The sequence below is a fragment of the Manis pentadactyla genome, chromosome 9, assembly GCF_030020395.1.
Source record: "Manis pentadactyla isolate mManPen7 chromosome 9, mManPen7.hap1, whole genome shotgun sequence".
Taxonomy (NCBI): domain Eukaryota; kingdom Metazoa; phylum Chordata; class Mammalia; order Pholidota; family Manidae; genus Manis; species Manis pentadactyla.
Window position 1 is genome coordinate 91,938,935 of NC_080027.1, and position 21,375 is coordinate 91,960,309.

General features: G+C 38.2%; 1 protein-coding gene and 1 pseudogene across 7 annotated transcripts in view; one reads left to right on the forward strand and one right to left on the reverse strand.

Moving 5' to 3' along the window:
- Nucleotides 1-21,375, forward strand: part of ENAH (ENAH actin regulator) — a 195,388-nt gene that overhangs the window by 2,910 nt on the left and 171,103 nt on the right. The window lies entirely within an intron of this gene.
- On the reverse strand, nucleotides 1,052-6,709 carry LOC130684929 (cytochrome c oxidase subunit 7B, mitochondrial-like; annotated as a pseudogene).

Consider the following 21,375-nt stretch of genomic DNA (forward strand, 5'->3'; position numbering starts at 1 on the left):
TGGAAAACAGTGGAAGTGGGATATTTTTAAGTAAGATGATTGGAGGTTGTGAACCAAAACAGAAAAAAAGTTAAAGTTTTCGGTATGCAGTAAAGTTTGATGTTTCTAATAAAAAGTACCTTGTAATTTTTAAGCTGTTTTCTTGCCCTATTTCTTACTAAATGTGAAGAGGGAGGAAACACCAATGCTTTCCAGTAGCTTAAATATAGAACATGGTAAAGAGGTCTGAAAAGTTTGTTCAAGTCGTCTACAGTAATTCTTTGTAAGCTAATTTTGAATGATTTAAGAACAGAAAAGAGGATCAGCTTTTCACTTTGGAAGGCACTGGATTATTTGGTAGGTCGTTTGTGCAACTCGTGTATACACATTTCCTTAGATGCCTGTAAAAGTAGGACCGACAAGAATGCGAGTAAAAGCTTCTCGTGCTGGTTGCAAAAAGCTTTGGGACATTTTGGTTTATTAAAGAAGGCTTTTCAGGTTATACTATTATTTGACTTAGTCTCAATGATGCTTTCAAGTACGGTAGACATAAATGATACCTTATTAGATTGAGTCTTTTATGTATATTAAGGAGTAGTTCTGATGTTTTACAGGCCATGCAGAAATAGAAATGCATGGGTAGGAATTTCCACTTAAGTTGGTCAGAATTCTGAAGAGTGGATATGATGAATACCTTGCTGTTAAGTATTTATGATAAGATCCCTCAGATGACTTTAATTTTAGGGCCAGCCTGCTTGCTGCTATATATAATGGAATAATACCTATAATAGGAGACTGAGCAATACATTCCTGAAACAGCCTTAAAGGCATTCTACACATGTAAAAAGCTATATATGTAGAATTACTCATTAATCCTTTGCTTAAAGATGAGAATTTAAATGAGATGTGTTTCTAATGCAAGACAGTGAAAGGGTAAAGTCCTCCAAAATTGGTATCCTTATTAGTGTAACCTCCAAATTTTGTTTAAATTCTAATTTTTCATTTACGTAATGTATCAAAAGTATGAGTTGTGATTAAGGTAGGGGTGTGTGTGTGTGTGTGTGTGTGTGTGTGTGTGTGTGTGTGTGTGTGTGTATCAGTAATATAATGGGTGCTTTTTAAATGATTGCACTTTTTTTTTTTTACTAGTTGGTTAGTTACTTATGGAAGATGTTTTCCCATAGAAAGAGTAACTTGTCTGCTTTAAAATAGTTGTATCTAGCCTAGTGCCTAAGAAGCACTCAGAAGATTTTGGATTGACTTTCTTGGGTTCATATTAAATAGTCCAGACTTCCACTCATTATTCTGATGTTCTCATGTAAAAGGTATAGCAGGATTGTAAGGATTCAGCCAAGCCACTTATTAGCTGGATGGCCTTTAGCTCGTCATATTTTTTCACTGAACCATATTTGAAAATATGTAAAAATAGGGATAGTTTTTTACTGGGTAGTGAGGGTCAAATGACAATAGAAGAGAAGGTGCTTTGTATACTTGTAATAATTATACAATTTTAATACTCCTTTAGGTTTGAGGCTTAGTTGTGTTCAGGCTAGTTATGTAAAACTATGCTTCACTTTTCTGGGCTTTTTCTAGTTTGAGATGGCAAGTAGATTTTGACTTATATACTTGTGTTGGTAGTGGGCAGCATGTTTATAAGGACATGAATGTATTTCTGGGCTTGGTGGAAACAGTGACATGAGTAGTAATTGGGACTGGACATGGGTCCCATAGCCGTGCGGGAGTGTTTCCTGCTGCTTACTTAACCATCTGTGATCTAGTCCACCTTACTTATTTTATAAGTGGGAAAACAGATCTTTAGGTGTGCTTTCTGTGTATATATTTTGAGTCTTTGAAATGCTTCTTGTGATTTTGTGACCTTCATTTATGGTAATAATAAATTTAATGTATGTTTTAGAGTGTGGTACAATGAAAGCTCAGAAGGTCCAGCTTTTATATGCTGACTTGTGAATTGAGCAAACTGATAAAAATGGAGGTAATTCTATAATTTCACAGGATCGTTGTGTCAAGTGTCAAGTGAGATATCCATGAAAGGACACAAATAGTAGCCTGTCTTTTCTTGTGGGTCTTTATTTTTACTCTCCTGGCTGTTGGATGTGTAACTTTCCTACATATGTTTATTTTAGGAGCAGGAGCCAAATTCACATTTTTTTTGGAATGTCAGTGCCCTTGTATTTAGGCATTGTTTTGCCTTATAGGTATTTATTAAGTCAGTAAATCTTGAATAAGAGTGTGGATAAATGGAGAAAATTTACTGAAGTTTATGAATTTCCTGCAAGGTATTGGACACCTTGTTAGCCCAGTTGGAATAAGCAAAATAACAAGGTAGGCTCCATTTGGCTGGTGTATTAGAAATTACATACTGGACTGATGGTTTTGGTTACTTTTTCTACATACAGCTTACATTCGGTTAATTGTATAACTTGTAAAACACACAGTCTTTCTCAAGAGTGTAAAAATGATTTGGAAAAATGTGATTTTTATGTGGTTGTGGGAGAAAGAGGATACTTAAGCTTTTCCTGTGCCAATTTAAAGGCAGCTCTCCCCCACCCCATTTTCTTTGAGATTGGTGGATGGAATTTAGTGAAGTAAAGGTTAAAAAGAATCTGAACTGAAGCTTGTATCTTGGTAGTTGCTTCCCCAAATAAGGGTTATGAAGTTTTCTCAATAGAAAACAAGAAAGGAATTCCTTGTCAGACTTTCTGCTAAGTAATCTCTGGCTTTTCTCCCTCTCGCTATTCCTGTGTGTGCCTATTGCTCTAAATATTTTTGCTATTGCATTTATTACATTATTTTATAATTATCATGATCTGTCTTCTTTGTAAGCTCCTGCATTTTTTTAAAGGTTTCAAATGTATTTTATTTCTTCATGCCATATATTTTAACGAGTACACAGTTCTTTTACTTGGCATCAATTGTGAGTTGGTTTTGAAGCAATTCAGTATTATATCAGCTGGGGTGATTGATTACTGATCTCTCCATTTCCTTGGGGTGACTCTGCCAACAGGGGACAGGTTCCATTCTATTCCAGGTTGTGTTGATATATGTTCGTACTGCAGCGCAGAAAGTGGCTTCAATAACTAATACATCATTACCATATTTGTCATGGAAATCAGGTGTCTGTTTTTGGTGGCTCTGCCTTGCCATTGTTTGTTCAGTGCTTCGAACTTGGAAATGACTTCGTGCGTTTTTGGCCAAGGGAAACATCGTGCAGGTGAGGACAGAACTGCGGCAGCTACAGCTGCTGGTTTGCTTCAACTCCAAATCAAGTACCCTTGCAAAGATCAGGGATTGCATTTTTATATTCATAGTGCCAGCAAAATATTTGGAAATAGTGGATACTGATATACATGTTTAACTTTTTTCTGGAATCGATTCACTGACAATAACCACCACCATTTTGGAGTACCTGTAATGTTCTAGAAGCTATACTGGCTACTACTGTAGAGTGTATTGTAGGGCATGGCATATAGTAAGTGTTAAGTTACTTAAATCAAACAAACAAAAATCGGCATTCCTGACCATGGGAGTAGGTGTAGAGTTTTTTTGTTACTCAGACACAAACCTCAGAAGTGGCCAGAAAGAATCAGACTCAGATTTGTCTAACTCCAGTGCCCTTCGGAAAGTATCGTGTTTCCTGGACTTTCTCATTGAATACTGAATTAACAGAAGGGCCATTATTGGGGTTTTTAGTCTCTTAGATATGTGACCTGTAAATATTTTTGAGCAAAAAGCTTATTCATATCTCCTGGTTTAGCTTATTTTCTGTTTCACTTAGTGCTGCTTTGTTTTTATTATCACTGCTTAAAATACCAATAATTGGATAGTTCATTATCCATGAAAGAAGATAGCGTTAGCTCAGGGTACCATAACAGAAGACCATAGACTGGGTGGCTTAAACCACAGAAATTTTTTTCTCAAAGTTCTGGAGGCTGGAAGTCCAAGATCAGGGTGCGAGTATGGCCAGGTTCAGTACGGCTCTTCACTGACTTGCAGATTGCCATATTCACAGTGCCTTTGTGCTGTGGCCTCACATGGTAGAGACCGAGATGGCTCTTCCTCTTCTTCTAAGGTCACCAATCTTACCAGATTAGGGTCCTGCCTTTTGCCCTCATTTAATCTTAATTACCTCCTAAAAGCCCTTTGTCCGAATTGGGGGTTTGGGCTGCAGCATAGGAATTTTGGGGGGATAATTCAGGCCATAGCAAAAGATACCCAGATTTTTTGTCAGTAGATACAACTTTGATGGAAGAAGTTAATCTGTGTAATGTTTAAGTGGTTTATAGATAGTTTCATTTTAAGTAACTACCTGTAGCAGTCATTTACTAAAGAAAATAAATGAAGGAGCTGATTTATGCGAGAGACCACATCTGTTTTCTAGAAATTTCTGTACATTGGGAAGCTCCTGTTTTATAATGATTCTGATTTTTAAGTAAATGTAGCTTTTCCAGAGAATCCTTTTGGTGAGAAGCAGCATGCATATATACCTAAGTGTAGAGGTTGCATGGTAGAAGGTAAAGAGAGCGGGTTTTGAAGTCAACTTAAATTTGAATTTCTACTTTGACACTGTCTGATTTGATTTTTTGACTAGGTTACTAACAGTTTTTGAGATTGGAATTTCTTCTGTAGAATAGAGATATTTTTGCATTACAGAGTTGTTGGGAAAATTAAATCAGAAATTATATAGGCATAACACTTGGCACATAAAATGGGCTTGGTAAGAGTAAATCCCCTACTGCTACAAAAGTCTGACATTTCTTAAGTTTATGTTAAGAGTGTGAAAAACCGTGTAAAATGGTGCAGCTGTTTCAGAAAACAGCTTGGCAGGTCCTCAAAAAGTTAAGCACAATTACTATATGGTCAGCAGTTACACTTCTAGGTGTATACCTAAGAGAAATGAGAACATAGGTCCACACAAAAACAGTACACAAATATTCATAGCAGCATTATTCATAATAGCCAAAAAGTGGAAACAGTTCAAATGTCTATCAACTGATGGATGGATAATCAAAAGGTGGTAGTATATCCATCCAACGGAATACTATTTGGCTATCAAAAAGAATGAAGGACTGATGTGCGCCATAGTGTGCACAGGAACATTATACTAGGTGAGGAATGTCAGACACAAAAGGCCACGTATTGTATGATGCAATTGATATGACGTGTCTGGAATTGGCATAATTATAGAGACAGAAAAAGTTGAATGGTTGCTAGCATCTGGGTAGAGTGAAGGAGGAACAGGGAGTAATCATTTCTTTGGGTATGTATTAGGTTTATTTCTGGAGTGATGAAAATGTTCTGGAATCAAATAGTAGTGATGATGGAACAAATAGTTCAAAAATTCATATGGAAACACCAAAGAACCCGAATAGCCAAAGCAATCCTGAGAAGGAAGAATAAAGTGGTGGTGGGGGTCTCACTCCTCAACTTCAAGCTCTACTACAAAGCCACAGTAATCAAGACAATTTAGTACTGGCACAAGAACAGAGCCACAGACCAGTGGAACAGAATAGAGACTCCAGACATTAACCCAAACATATATGGTCAATTAATATTCGATAAAGGAGCCATGGACATGTAATGGGGAAATGATAGTCTCTTCAACAGTTGGTGCTGGCAAAACTGGACAGCTACATGTAAGAAAATGAAACTGGATCACTGTCTAACCCCATACACAAAAGTAAACTCAAAATGGATCAAAGACCTAAATGTAAGTCATGAAACCATCAAACTCTTAGAAAAAAACATAGGCAAAAATCTCATGGACATAAACATGAGTGACTTCTTCATGAACATATCTCCCTGGGCAAGGGAAACAAAAGTAAAAATGAACAAATGGGACTATATCAAGCTGAAAAGCTTCTGTACAGCAAAGGACACCATCAGCAGAACAAAAACGCATCCTACAGTATGGGAGAATATATTCATAAATGACAGATCCGATTAAGGGTTGACATTCAAAATATAGAAAGAGCTCACGCACCTTAACAAACAAAAAGCAAATAATCCAATTAAAAAATGGGCAGAGGAGCTGAACAGACAGTTCTCCAAAGAAGAAATTCAGATGGCCAACAGACACATGAAAAGATGCTCCACATCACTAGTCATCCGAGAAATGCAAATTAAAACCACAATGAGATATCACCTCACACCAGTAAGGATCGCCACCACCCAAAAGACAGACAACAACAAATGTTGGCAAGGTTGTGGAGAAAGGGGAACCCTCCTACACTGCTGGTGGGAATGTAAATTAGTTCAACCATTGTGGAAAGCAGTATGGAGGTTCCTCAAAAAGCTCAAAATAGAAATACCATTTGACCCAGGAATTCCACTTCTAGGAATTTACCCTAAGAATGCAGGACCCCAGTTTGAAAAAGACAGATGCACCCCTATGTTTATCCCAGCACTATTTACAATAGCCAAGAAATGGAAGCAACCTAAGTGTCCATCAGGAGATGAATGGATAAAGAAGAAGTGGTACATATACACAATGGAATATTATTCAGCCATAAGAAGAAAACAAATCCTACCATTTGCAACAACATGGATGGAGCTAGAGGGTATTATCCTCAGTGAAATAAGCCCGGTGGAGAAAGACAAGTACCAAATGATTTCACTCATATGTGGAGTATAAGAACAAAGGAAAACTGTAGGAACAAAACAGCAGCAGAATCAGAAAACTCAAGAATGGACTAACAGTTATCAAAGGGAAAGGGACTGGGTAGGATGGGTGGGAAGGGAGGGATAAGTGGGGGGGAAAAAAGGGGGCATTACGATTAGCATCTATAATGTGTGGGGGGGCATGGGGAGGGCTGCGCAACATAGAGAAGACAAGTAGTGATTCTACAGCATCTTACTATGCTGATGGACAGTGACTGTAATGGGGTTTGTGGGGGGACTTGGTGAAGGGGGGAACCTAGTAAACATAATGTTCTTCATGTAATTGTAGATTAATGATAGCAAAAAAAAAGCGGAAAAAAATAATAGTGATGGTTGTACAACTTAAAAAAACCACTGAATTTTTATAGTTTAAGTGGTGAATTTTATGGTATATGAATTATATTTTAACCCCCAACCCCCAATCCTTGGATTGTTATTTTCACTTACTCACTGGAATAGATAATATCAGAAGAGGGTCTTTACTTGCTTTACATTGTTTCTGACATTACTTTAGGCTGATATTTTATTATTTTATTATTTTATTTTTTTATTCAGGTATCATTGATATACAATCTTATGAAGATTTCACATAACCAACATGGTGGTCCTACCTTCACCCATATTATCGAGTCCCCCACCCACCCCACCACAGTTATTGTCCATCAGCATAGCAAGATGCCACAGAGTCATTACTTGTTTTCTCTGTGTTACACTACTATCTTCCCTGTGACTACCCCACACAACACCATGTGTTAGGCTGATACTTTAAATTGACATCTTTATGATTTCTAAAGACGAGGGCTCGAAGATAGTGCCCCTGGGCTTTTCTCTGGGAACCAGGCAGGAATGCTGAAGTGGTGGTGCCTTAGAGAGGCTTGAACAAATTCTGGAGCCCTGTCTTCATTCTAAGGGAGGAGCCATTTGCTGCCTGTCCTGTTACAAGTAAGGATGGCTAAGGCCACTTTGATGAAGCAAATCTATGAGAACCTTCAGAACTATTTAATCTGAGTGGTGGTTTTTTGGGTGTCTACAGTAATCTTAAATACCAAAAAGTTTTGTTCTGGGGGACCGAAGTAGCCTTGATAACATTTTAAAATGGGGTGAGTACTTTTCCAGTGGTGAAGGCCTTCTAGAACATTTGGTCTTGGTAACCAGTACATCTGATTATATGAATCAAAATGACTATGTTTATCTGTGCTTCTAAGGTCCTCAGTTTCCTGTCCTTTTTGGTGTCTGTGTTATATGTCAACTTGGTAGGGAAGAAGCTTCATAAAGAATCCCAGAACATAAATGAAACAAGATGAATAGCTCTTTATTTTAGGTCAAATCTCAAGGGAATCCAGATTGCTTGTTTTACATTGCAGTGAAGGGATCTTTTCTGGCTCTGATTTTTTTAATGATTAAATACTTGTTATATTTGAGTGTTTGCTTTGTTCTGTAGTCCGGAGATGTCCCTTCCTCTTCTCTCCCAAATTCTCATCTAAAACTAGGCAAGTGTTGCAAGCAAATTACGACAGTTTTTTACAATTTAAGATCTATGAGTAAGTTTTCATTTAAGACTTAGAGGTTTTATTCTTTTTTTATAGTCTCTTTAATCTTTGTATTCGCATTATTTTAAGAAAATGACCCAATTACTATTGTCCAAATGTCTGGTCAATTAAAAAAAATTTTTCCTTCCGTTATAAAGCTGTACAGGTTTTACTTAGATTTTAGAAGGTATGAAAAGTATAAAGATGTTAACTCAAATCCAAGCCATCTGTAATTTTGATACTTTGATATATAGCTTTCTAGACTTATAAATATGCACACACACACACACACAAACACACACATATGCAGCCATAAATGTGCGTGTGTGTGAGTATATTTTAAATAAAAGCGAGGACATACTATTTTAATGTGAAACGTATGCCACATTATGTATTTCGTAACGGGCCCCTTTCCATATCGTTCTTGTCACTAAATGCAGCTCTTTAGAATTCTAAGTGTGTGGTACTTTCACTATGCTTTGAATGATCTTAATTTACTTAATCTCTTTGGGATGCACTTCTAGATATTTTTCGTTAGTTTATTATAAAAAACTGCTGTGAACATTTTTGGATATGTCTTTGTATACATATCTGGTATTGCATATCTCCACATGTATTTCAAGTTAAGTTGCTAGAAGTAAAATCAAGGAGGAGCCTATTTTTTCCTTTTTCTTGGGTTTTTCTTCGGCATGTCCTGTCAGGTCCACCTCCACTTGTTCTCTGCCTCACTGACACAACTCAAATCTAGGCCACGTTACTATCACTTGAACAGTTAGTATGCCCTCATTTCCATTCTTGTCCCCCATTCTCCATGCATCAGTTAGAATCATCTTCAAGTGGAGATAGCTACTGTGATTGCACCGCTAAAGCCTTCAGTGGCATCTTAGTGCTTGTAGAGTAAAACCTAAATTAATACTAAAACCAAAATTATTAAGATCCTGCCTTATATGTCTGTATTCCTAGTTTCACCACAGGCCTCTGTGAACAGTAAATGAAATGAAATTACCACACCAAGGGGAATTTTATACAGTTTCTGATAAGCAGCGGTAGATGAAAATGCCAGTTTATGCCATTATCAGTTTTTTCAGTCTTTGTCAATCTGATAGCTAAATGGTGCTATCTCATTGTTTTAATTTGTATTTCTTTGATTACTAATAGAGTTGAGTATTTTTTTATGTGATTTAGGACATCTGTATATTTGTGTGAATTGTCTGTTCTCCCAATGGGATGTTTAGTTTTTCTTGTAGTGATTTCTAATAGCTTTGATAGTAACCCTTAGAATGCAGGTACATTGTGTCAGTTATCTAATATGGTTTAACAGACCACCTCACAATGTAGTAAAACACATATGAGGTGGCTACACAGTTCTGGTCTTAACCTGGGCCCGCTTGTGAACTTGCCTGGGTTCATGGGGTGTGTCTGTATTACTCTCTCACTTAGTAGTAGCAGTCTTCCATGATACCATGCACCAGTGCACAAGCTCTTACCAATGTCCCTGTGTCCTGTTCCCTTATATCTTCTTGGCCAAAGTGAGTCACCTGTTGAAGCACAGAGTCAAGGTGGGAGATTACACAAGGGCATATCAAGAGGTGTGTTCACTAGGGCTGGGGCCAGGATTAAAATCCACCACATGTGTCTTCTAGATCTGTCACTTGACTTTTAACTTTGTTTTGTTACAGAAGTGTTAAAATTTCATGTCAGATCTGTCAGTCTTTAATTTTATAGTTTCTGCCTTTGATGTCATGCCTTCCCCAACCTAAAATTGTATACATATTCGCCTACATCTTCTTCTATTACTTCTACTGTTTTCAATTTTGTTCAGATAAAAGCCACCTGAAATTTATTGTGGTGCAAGATGGGAGGTTGGTATATAAACATCAAATGTTTAGTCATTTGCCAACATAATTTTTGTTAATCCAATCCTTTCCCATTGATACGAAATGCCACTTTAATTGTATACTGAATTCCCATAAATACTTTTAATTCTGGATTCATTATCTAATTCTATATTAGTATCTTACTGTTTTAATTACTCTATCTGTATAATGTATTTTAACATCTACTAAGGGAAGTTACTTTTTTTGTTTCAAAACTATTTGCTATTCCATTTAATACATTCTTCTAGATTAGTTTTAGAATCATTTCATCAATAAAAAATAAAAATGAAATAAGAAAGATAAATCCCACAACCAAAACTGTTGGAGTTTTAATTAGAATTATATTAAATTAATGGATTAATGTCACTGGAGGAGAGAATTGACCCTTTTGTAATACTGAGATTTCCATTCTTCCCCCCATATATTCAGATTTTTTTTTTTTTTGTAGATAATTATTTTTTATTGAAGGGTAGTTGACACACAGTATTACATTAGTTTCAGGTGTACAACACAGTGATTCAACATTTATATACATGATAATTCTAGGTACCAGCTATCACCATACCAAGTTGTTACAATATCTTGACTATATTCCTTATGCTATACATTACATCCCGGTTACTTATTTATTTTACAATTGGAAGTGTGTCCCTTTTTTTTTTTTTTTTTTTTTTTTGTGAGGGCATCTCTCATATTTATTGATCAAATGGTTGTTAACAACAATAAAATTCTGTATAGGGGAGTCAGTGCTCAATGCACAATCATTAATCCACCCCAAGCCTAATTTTCATCAGTCTCCAATCTTCTGAAGCATAACGAACAAGTTCTTACATGGAGAACAAATTCTTACATAGTGAATAAGTTACATAGTGAACAGTACAAGGGCAGTCATCACAGAAACTTTCGGTTTTGCTCATGCATTATGAACTATAAACAGTTCAAATATGAATACTCATTTGATCTTTATACTTGATTTATATGTGGATACCACATTTCTCTCCTTATTATTATTATTTTTAATAAAATGCTGAAGTGGTAGGTAGGTACAAGATAAAGGTAGAAAATATAGTTTAGTGTTGTAAGAGAGCAAATGTAGATGATCAGGTGTGTGCCTGTAGACTGTGTGTTAATCCAAGCTAGACAAGGGCAATAAAACATCCACGTATGCAGAAGATTTCTCTCAGAACAGGGGGGGTGAGGTTCTAAGCCTCACCTCTGTTGATCCCCAGTTTCTCACCTGATGGCCCCCCTGCGACTGTGCCTGTCTTAGGTTGTTCCTCCCTTGAGGAATCTTACCCATCTCTGGCTAACCAGTCATCTTCTGGAGCCATACAGGGAAATGTAAAGTTGGTAAGTGAGAGAGAAGCCTTATTGTTTGAAAAGGTTAGCTTTTTACTTCTTTGCATATTTATGCCCTGTGGCTTCTATGCCCAGCATTTGTCTTGAGGTATCTTTACCACTTGGAAGAATTATGATACTTGGTAAATTTGATATGAGGCACAAATTCTATTTAAGGGTTGTAATTAGGAAGGAAGAAGAAAAGCTATAGAAGTAGCAGACGGAAGAAAACATGGGAAGATTGATTATTTCTTTGACATATCTTCTTGTAACTTCAGCATGTATAGGTTTTAAACTACTACTTAAATTGCGCACACACATTAACATAATAGGAGTATAGTTACATAACCAAAGCATACCTGTAATTACCATCCATCTCCAGTGAAACCAAGAAAACCAGTTAGGCACCTTAGGCATTTGTGAAATCTTACCTATGATGTGGATATTGTCCAACTGAACTTGAACAGTCTGAGAGAAATCAGACAAATTAAAACAACACATTCCTGGGGACTGTTCACATCCCATATGTTCTTTTAACAGTGAATAGTCTGTAGTTGTAAGATTTTGGAGCACTACAACTTGCACTTCTCCTAATTCTTGGTTGAGTTCCAACAGTATAGATCCAGTCAAATTTGTTGTTTTACTGTATGCACAGGCCAGCTTAGATATCTCCTTCTTCATTCCCATGGCAAATCCAGGAGCTGGTGGGATGAGTGCATCTACACCTGTAGCAGTGCGTGGATCTTTGTTGGGGTTTCTTGATGATCATTTTCTGGCATGAGTCTTCCAGAGAGTGCTGATGTTGGAAGTTCTTTTTCATATCGTATCTTAGTTGATTTTCGGGGTAGCCAAAATTAGGCCTTGATCCTCTGTATAAACACAAACAGGCCCTTTGCCTACACTTTTATATGCCCTTTATACCCTTGTGTAGAACTCATTGGAGGTCACCACACAGGAACTGCCTTTTATTATTATTATTTTTTTGGTATCATTAATCTACACTTACATGACGAATATTATGTTTACTAGGCTCTCCCCTATACCAGGTCCCCCCTATAAACCCCTTTACAGTCACTGTCCATCAGCACAGCAAAATGTTGTAGAATCACTACTTGCCTTCTCTGTGTTGCACAGCCCTCCCCTTTCTCCCACCCCCCCCATGCATGCTAATCTTAATACCCCCCTTCTTCTTCCCCCCACCTTATCCCTCCCTACCCACCCATCCTCCCCAGTCCCTTTCCCTTTGGTACCTGTTAGTCCATTCTTGAGTTCTGTGATTCTGCTGCTGTTTTGTTCCTTCTGTTTTTCCTTTGTACTTATATTCCACAGATGAGTGAAATCATTTGGTATTTCTCTTTCTCCGCTTGGCTTGTTTCACTGAGCATAATACCCTCCAGCTCCATCCATGTTGCTGCAAATGGTAGAATTTGCCCTTTTCTTATGGCTGAGTAGTATTCCATTGTGTATATGTACCACATCTTCTTTATCCATTCATCTATCGATGGACATTTAGGTTGCTTCCAATTCTTGGCTATTGTAAATAGTGCTGCGATAAACATAGGGGTGCATTGGTCTTTCTCAAACTTGATTGCTGCATTCTTTGGGTAAATTCCTAGGAGTGCAATTCCTGGGTCAAATGGCAAGTCTGTTTGAGCATTTTGATGTACCTCCATACTGCTTTCCACAATGGTTGAACTAACTTACATTCCCACCAGCAGTGTAGGAGGGTTTCCCTTTCTCCACAGCCTCGCCAACATTTGTTGTTGTTTGTCTTTTGGATGGCGGCCATCCTTACTGGTGTGAGGTGATACCTCATTGTAGTTTTAATTTGCATTTCTCTGATAATTAGTGATGTGGAGCATCTTTTCATGTGTCTGTTGGCCATCTGTATTTCTGTTTTGGAGAACTGTCTGTTCAGTTCCTCTGCCCATTTTTTAATTGGGTTATTTGTTTTTTGTTTGTTGAGGCGTGTGAGCTCTTTATATATTCTGGACGTCAAGCCTTTATCGGATCTGTCATTTTCAAATATATTCTCCCATACTGTAGGGTTCCTTTTTGTTCTATTGATGGTGTCTTTTGCTGTACAGAAGCTTTTCAGCTTAATATAGTCCCACTTGTTCATTTTTGCTGTTGTTTTCCTTGCCCGGGGAGATATGTTCAAGAAGAGGTCACTCATGTTTATGTCTAAGAGGTTTTTGCCTATGTTTTCTTCCAAGAGTTTAATGGTTTCATGACTTACATTCAGGTCTTTGATCCATTTTGAGTTTACTTTTGTATATGGGGTTAGACAATGGTCCAGTTTCATTCTCCTACATGTAGCTGTCCAGTTTTGCCAGCACCATCTGTTGAAGAGACTGTCATTTTGCCATTGTATGTCCATGGCTCCTTTATCAAATATTAATTGACCATATATGTCTGGATTAATGTCTGGATTCTCTAGTCTGTTCCATTGGTCTGTGGCTCTGTTTTTGTGCCAGTACCAAATTGTCTTGATTACTATGGCTTTATAGTAGAGCTCGAAGTTGGGGAGTGAGATCCCCCCTACTTTATTCTTCTTTCTCAGGATTGCTTTGGCTATTTGGGGTCTTTGGTGTTTCCATATGAATTTTTGAATTATTTGTTCCAGTTCATTGAAGAATGTTTCTGGTAGTTTCATAGGGATTGCATCAAATCTGTATATTGCTTTGGGCAGGATGGCCATTTTGACGATATTAATTCTTCCTAGCCACGAGCATGGGATGAGTTTCCATCTGTTAGTGTCCCCTTTAATTTCTCTTAAGAGTGACTTGTAGTTTTATAAGTCTTTCACTTCTTTGGTTAGGTTTATTCCTAGGTATTTTTTTTTTTGATGCAATTGTGAATGGAATTGTTTTCGTGATGTCTCTTTCTGTTGGTTCATTGTTAGTATATAGGAAAGCCACAGATTTCTGTGTGTTGATTTTGTATCCTGCAACTTTGCTGTATTCCGATATCAGCTCTAGTAGTTTTGGGGTGGAGTCTTTAGGGTTTTTTATGTACAGTATCATGTCATCTGCAGATAGTGACAGTTTAACTTCTTCTTTACCAATCTGGATTCCTTGTGTTTTTTTGTTTTGTCTGATTGCCGTGGCTAGGACCTCCAGCACTATGTTAAATAACAGTGGGGAGAGTGGGCATCCCTGTCTAGTTCCCGATCACAGAGGAAAAGCTTTCAGCTTCTCGCTGTTCAATATAATGTTGGCTGTGGGTTTATCATAGATGGCCTTTATCATGTTGAGGTACTTGCCCTCTATTCCCATTTTGTTGAGAGTTTTTATCATGAATGGATGTTGAACTTTGTCAAATGCTTTTTCAGCATCTATGGAGATGATCATGTGGTTTTTGTTTTTCTTTTTGTTGATGTGGTGGATGATGTTGATGGACTTTCGAATGTTGTACCATCCTTGCATCCCTGGGATGAATCCCACTTGGTCATGGTGTATGATCCTTTTGATGTATTTTTGAATTCAGTTTGCTAATATTTTGTTGAGTATTTTTGCATCTACGTTCATCAGGGATATTGGTCTGTAGTTTTCTTTTTTGGTGGGGTCTTTGCCTGGTTTTGGTATTAGGGTGATGTTAGCTTCATAGAATAAGTTTGGAGTATCCCCTCCTCTTCTGTTTTTTGGAAAACTTTAAGGAGAATGGCTATTATGTCTTCCCTGTATGCCTGATAAAATTCCGAGGTAAATCCATCTGGCCCGGGGGTTTTGTTCTTTGGTAGTTTTTTGATTACTGCTTCAATTTCGTTCCTGGTAATTGGTCTGTTTAGATTTTCTGTTTCTTTCTAGGTCAGTCTTGGAAGGTTGTATTTTTCTAGGAAGTTGTCCATTTCTCCTAGGTTTCCCAGCTTGTTAGCATATAGGTTTTCATAGTATTCTCTAATAATTCTTTGTATTTCTTTGGGGTCCGTCGTGATTTTTCGTTTCTCGTTTCTGATACTGTTGATTTGTGTTGACTCTCTTTTCCTCTTAATAAGTCTGGCTAGAGGCTTATCTATTTTGTTTATTTTCTCAAAGAACCAGCTCTTGGTTTCATTGATTTTTGCTATTGTTTTATTCTTCTCAATTTTATTTATTTCTTCTCTGATCTTTATTATGTCCCTCCTTCTGCTGACCTTACGTCTCATCTGTTCTTCTTTTTCCAATTTCGATAATTGTTACATTAGACCATTCATTTGGGATTGTTCTTCCTTTTTTAAATATGGTTGGGTTGCTATATACTTTCCTCTTAAGACTGCTTTTGCTGTGTCCCACAGAAGTTGGGGCTTAGTGTTGTTGTTGTCATTTGTTTCCATTTATTGCTGGATCTCCGTTTTCATTTGGTCATTGATCCATTGATTATTTAGGAGTGTGTTGTTGAGCCTCCATGTGTTTGTGAGCCTTTTTGCTTTCTTTGTACAGTTTATTTCTAGTTTTATGCCTTTGTGGTCTGAAAAGTTGGTTGGTAGGATTTCAATCTTTTGGAATTTTCTGAGGCTCTTTTTGTGGCCTAGTATGTGGTCTATTGTGGAGAATGTTCCATGTGCACTTGAGAAGAATGTGTATCCTGTTGCTTTTGGATGTAGAGTTCTATAGATGTCTATTAGGTCCATCTGCTCTACTGTGTTGTTCAGTGCTTCCGTGTCCTTACTTATTTTCTGCATAGTGGATCTATCCTTTGGGGTAAGTGGCGTGTTGAAGTCTCCTAGAATGAATGCATTGCAGTCTATATCCCCCTTTAGTTCTGTTAGTATTTGTTTCACATATGCTGGGTCTCCTGTGTTGGGTGCATATATATTTAGAATGGTTATATCCTCTTCTTGGACTGAGCCCTTTATCATTATGTAGTATCCTTCTTTATCTCTTGTTACTTTCTTTGTTTTGAAGTCTATTTTGTCTGATATTAGTACTGCAACCCCTGCTTTCTTCTCGCTGTTGTTTGCCTGAAATATGTTTTACCATCTCTTGACTTTTATTCTGTACATGTCTTTGGGTTTGAGGTGAGTTTCTTGTAAGCAGCATATAGATGGGTCTTGCTTTTTTATCCATTCTGTTACTCTGTGTCTTTTGATTGGTGCATTCAGCCCATTAACATTTAGGGTGACTATTGAAAGATATGTACGTATTGCCGTTGCAGGCTTTAAATTCGTGGTTACCAAAGGTTCAGGGTTAGCCTCTTTAGTATCTTACTGCCTAACTTAGCTTGCTTATTGAGCTGTTATATACACTGTCTGGAGATTCTTTTCTTCTCTCCCTTCTTATTCCTCCTCCTCCATTCTTCATATGTTGGGTGTCTTGTTCTGTGCTCTTTCTAGGAGTGCTCCCATCTAGAGCAGTCCCTGTAAGATGTCCTGTAGAGGTGGTTTGTGGGAAGCAAATTCCCTCAGCTTTTGTTTGTCTGGGAATTGTTTAATCCCACCATCATATTTAAATGATAGTCGTGCTGGATACAGTATCCTTGGTTCAAGGCCCTTCTGTTTCATTGCATTAAATATATCATGCCATTCTCTTCTGGCCTGTAGGGTTTCTGTTGAGAAGTCTGACGTTAGCCTGATGGGTTTTCCTTTATAGGTGAGCTTTTTCTCTCTAGCTGCCTTTAAAACTCTTTCCTTGTCCTTGATCTTTGCCATTTTAATTATGTGTCTTGGTGTTGTCCTCCTTTGATCCTTTCTGTTGGGGGTTCTGTGTATTTCCATGATCTGTTCGATTATTTCCTCCCCCAGCAATTATTTCTTCCAAGATATTTTCCATCCTTTTTCCTCTCTCTTCTTTTTCTGGTACCCCTATAATACGGATATTGTTCCTTTTGGATTGGTCACACAGTTCTCTTAATATTGTTTCATTCCTGTAGATCCTTTTATCTCTCTCTATGTCAGCTTCTATGCGTTCCTGTTCTCTGGTTTCAATTCCATCAATGGCCTCTTGCATCCTATCCATTCTGCTTATAAACCCTTCCAGAGTTTGTTTCATTTCTGTGATCTCCTTTCTGGCATCTGTGATCTCCCTCCGGACTTCATCCCATATCTCTTGCGTATTTCTCTGCATCTCTGTTAGCATGTTTATGATTTTTATTTCGAAATCTTTGTCAGGAAGATTGGTTAGGTCTGTCTCCTTCTCTGGTGTTGTCTCTGTGATCTTTGTCTGCCTGTAGTTTTGCCATTTCATGGTGATAGGAATAGTTTGCAGAGCTGGTACGAGTGACGGCTGGTAGAACTTCCCTTCTTGTTGGTTTGTGGCCTTCCTCTCCTGGGAGAACAGCGACCTCTAGTGGCTTGTGCTGGGTAGCTACGTGCAGACACGGCTTCTGCTTTCTGCCGGGCTGCTATGGAGTTTATCTCCACTGTTGCTGTGGGCGTGGCCTGGCTTGGGCCGCTGCTCCAAAATGGTGGAGTTGCGTTGGATGGGGAGCGGCCAGGAGGCTATTTATCTCCATAAGGGGCCTCCGTGGTCCCTGCTGCCCAGGGGTTTAGAGTGCCCAGAGATCCCGGATTCCCTACCTCTGGACTAAGTGTCCTGCCCTGCCCCTTTAAGACTTCCAAAAAGCACCCGCCAAAGTAAAACAACGACCACAAAAAAAAAAAAATTTAAAAAATTAAAAAAAAAAAAAAGATAAAAAATGGCCACTCATTTTTCTTTATTCTCTGGCGCCAGCCTCAGGCATTTGCTCACCGGTCTTGCTGCCCTGTTTCCGTAGTATTGGGGTCCCTATCCCTTTAAGACTTCCAAAAAGCGCTCGCCAAAACAAAACAGCAAAAAAAAAAAAAAAATGGCTGCTCGCTTTTCTTATGTCCTCCAGCGCCAGGCCTCTGGTACCGTCTCACCGTTCTTGCCCTATTTCCCTAGTATCCAGGGCCCCGCGCACGCACTGTGTCTGCGCTCTGGTCCGGATGGTGGGGGCTGCGTGTTAACAGTCCTGGGCTCCGTCTCCCTCCTGCTCTGCCTATTCTTCTCCCGCCGGGAGCTGGGAGGAGGGGCGCTCGGGTACCGCCGGGCCGGGGCTTGTATCTTACCCCCTTTACGAGGCACTGGGTTCTCGCAAGTGTGGATGTGGTCTGGATGTTGTCCTGTGTTCTCTGGTCTTTATTCTAGTAAGAGTTGTCTTTGTTATATTTTCATAGATATATGTGGTTTTGGGAGGAGATTTCCACCGCTCTACTCACGCCGCCATCTTGGCTCCCCCCCTTGTTCAGATTTTTAAATTTAATCTTCAGTAAAATATAGCAGTGCACTAGTTTCTAGTTTAATAGGTTTGATATGGTACCTTTGAAAAACTTCTTACATACTTAGAAATTAAACTTCTGGCTCATTTTTTACTGTAAGTACATCTATTCTTATTTTTCTTCATCTTAATTTTATTTAAAATAGATGTACTTGTATTTAAACATAAAGCTTGTGATTTTAAAAAGTTTTTCCTTCACTAATAACTTAATTCCAATGTTGGCATTTATATTCCTCAGTTTTCTTAGATTTTGAAATACCATAGCTAACAGTTATTGAGTACTACTGCCTGAAATACTTTACATGTTAACCATTTAATACTCTTACAGCAACTTACAGAGTAGGAGCTATTGTCAGCCCTATTTTATTGTTGAGGAAACCGAGTAACAGAAGATTATGTGTCTTGCTCAGGGTCACCCACTATTGAACAGTGGAATTTGGATTCCATCCCAGGCATTTGGAATCCAGTGCCCATGCTTTTACTCTGTAGCTCTAGGGCTTCTCTGTAATGGCTAACTTTTATGAACTGAGGTCTGTATTTGAATTTTCTAAATGTTGACTGTGAGTGAATGATGTATTTTTCTTTGTGATTTCAACCTGTCACAGTTCTTTATTTTCTGAAAATAATTGGTACAGGAACAAGGTCATGTAGAATGAATGGACCTAGGATTGGAGCAACATTTCAGAGATAGCAGGTGGGGAGAAAAGGCTTTATTTGGGTTTAATCTTGAAAAATGAAAAAGTTATGAAAACATACACTTTATGGTTGCAACTATGTGTTAAATTCTTGGAACTGAAGAAGAATTAATCAAGTGTTGGTACCTTGTTTTTGCATAATTTTTCTTTAAAAATTGCAGTGTAGCAAGGAACTATATCCTTCATGTTATGATTGATTTTTCTACTGTGATCCTAAAGAAAGTCATTTTTGCCAAATACTCAAGGACTTCACTAATAAAATTCAGGCTTTATTTAGATTTTCAGATTATTTTCTTTTGACCTCCTATTATCTCATCTTTGTTAGCTTTCTCCAATTATTAACTGATTGTATCTGTTAAAATACCTTTAGCTGCAAGTAACAGACTCGAAGTACTTAGACATTAAGAAAACTTCTATCTCATATAATCAAGGTCTAGAGGAAGAGTGGACTGAGGCCACTGCACTCAGTGGCTTTCTGATGTCTTTTGAGAACACAGGTACGTTTTGCCATCTTTGTTGTCTGCTTCATCTTCACACTGGTGGCAGGTAGGCCATGGGATTTCCACGTTTCACATTCAGACCTGGTAGTTCTTGGAGGAAGGAGGACCATCTCTTTGTGTGTCCCTCTTTTCTTCCTTAAGGTATATGATTTACATGTGGCTAAATGTGTTCATTGTAAGTGTACCTACAGTTGATGAATTTTTACTGTATACACCTATCAGGATACAAAACCCACTTAATACCCACTAAGCTCCTCATGTTCTGCTTGGTCAGTGTCCCTCTTAAATCAGTGGCTTTGCCAGTAGTTGGAAATAATTCTCATCATTTTTATTGATGCCATAAAAGCCTTCATCTTTTGGAAGGATTGCCCTTCCTCTTTGTACATGATTTGCATTGTGTTGCTTTGTGAGATTATGTGCCAGTCATTGCCCAACAGGACACGTCAGTCAGAAATGTACTGACCCAGTCTCATGCTGCCTTAGGAGGGATGTTTTACAGGGACTAATTTTATAAGTGGTTAACTCATCACTGGATGTTTTTGTGCTAGGATCACTTTTGTGTCCCTGGGCAACTTACAGGTGTCTGGCAATGAATCACATTCAGACCCTTGAACCTATTTTGTCCTCTGTTGCATTTTTATGTATGTCTAGTTCTGGATTTTCTAATTTATTGTGCTGGTCTATTACCCCATCCAGTCTGTTACCTGTGCAGCAGTTAGAGGGAATCTGAATTTCAGATTTTGTGTGCTCAGTCTCATGTCTTAAATCGTGTTTTCCTATTGCTTTTAGAGTTAAGACCAAGCTCCTTATCATGGCTATTTCCTGCATGATTCTTCCTGCTTTGTGCTTCCAAAGTTAGTAATATGACCAGAAAGATAAAAGCTCAGAAACCACAGATGTGCATAAACATGACCCATTCCCTTATGCTTACAGTTTAGTGAGGGAGGGGGCATTAATTTTCAAAAGCTGTGAAGAATGGTACCTGGTGTGAGAATAAAGACTTTCATAATTTCTTAGTATGAAAGACTTCTGTTTGTAGGCACTCTGAAAGCAAGGAGCCAGTTAAATTCTTAGAGAACCTGTATTTCAAAATGTTTTAAAATTTGTTATGATGAATCTTTAACTTAAAAATCAGAGCCTCTGAACCTACAGAACAATTATTTGTATCACTGGGAACAAGCCCGCTTCTCCCCAGCACCCCCACCCCCCGCCCACACTTACTTACTTCACACACACTTCCTGCATATTGGTAAGCCATTCTTCAAAGTTCCTTCTAAAAAGCCTTCACCTGCACACTGGCACACAGAAGCGATGTCTCAGCCTGGCTCAGGGTCCTCCATAGAACACTCTGGCTGGGACTTTCCATGCTCCCCATGTGTTTTCATTTCAGAATGACCTGTTTGTTGATCCCAAAGGTGCTGACTGGATTTTGTTGATGCTGGGAAAACTGGATGTTCCTCATTCTTTTGAAAGAGAGTTTAGTATTTTTCCCTATAATATGAGTGCCTGTCTCAGAATCAGGGTTCTCAGCCTTGGCATCATTGATGTTTGGGGCCAGGTA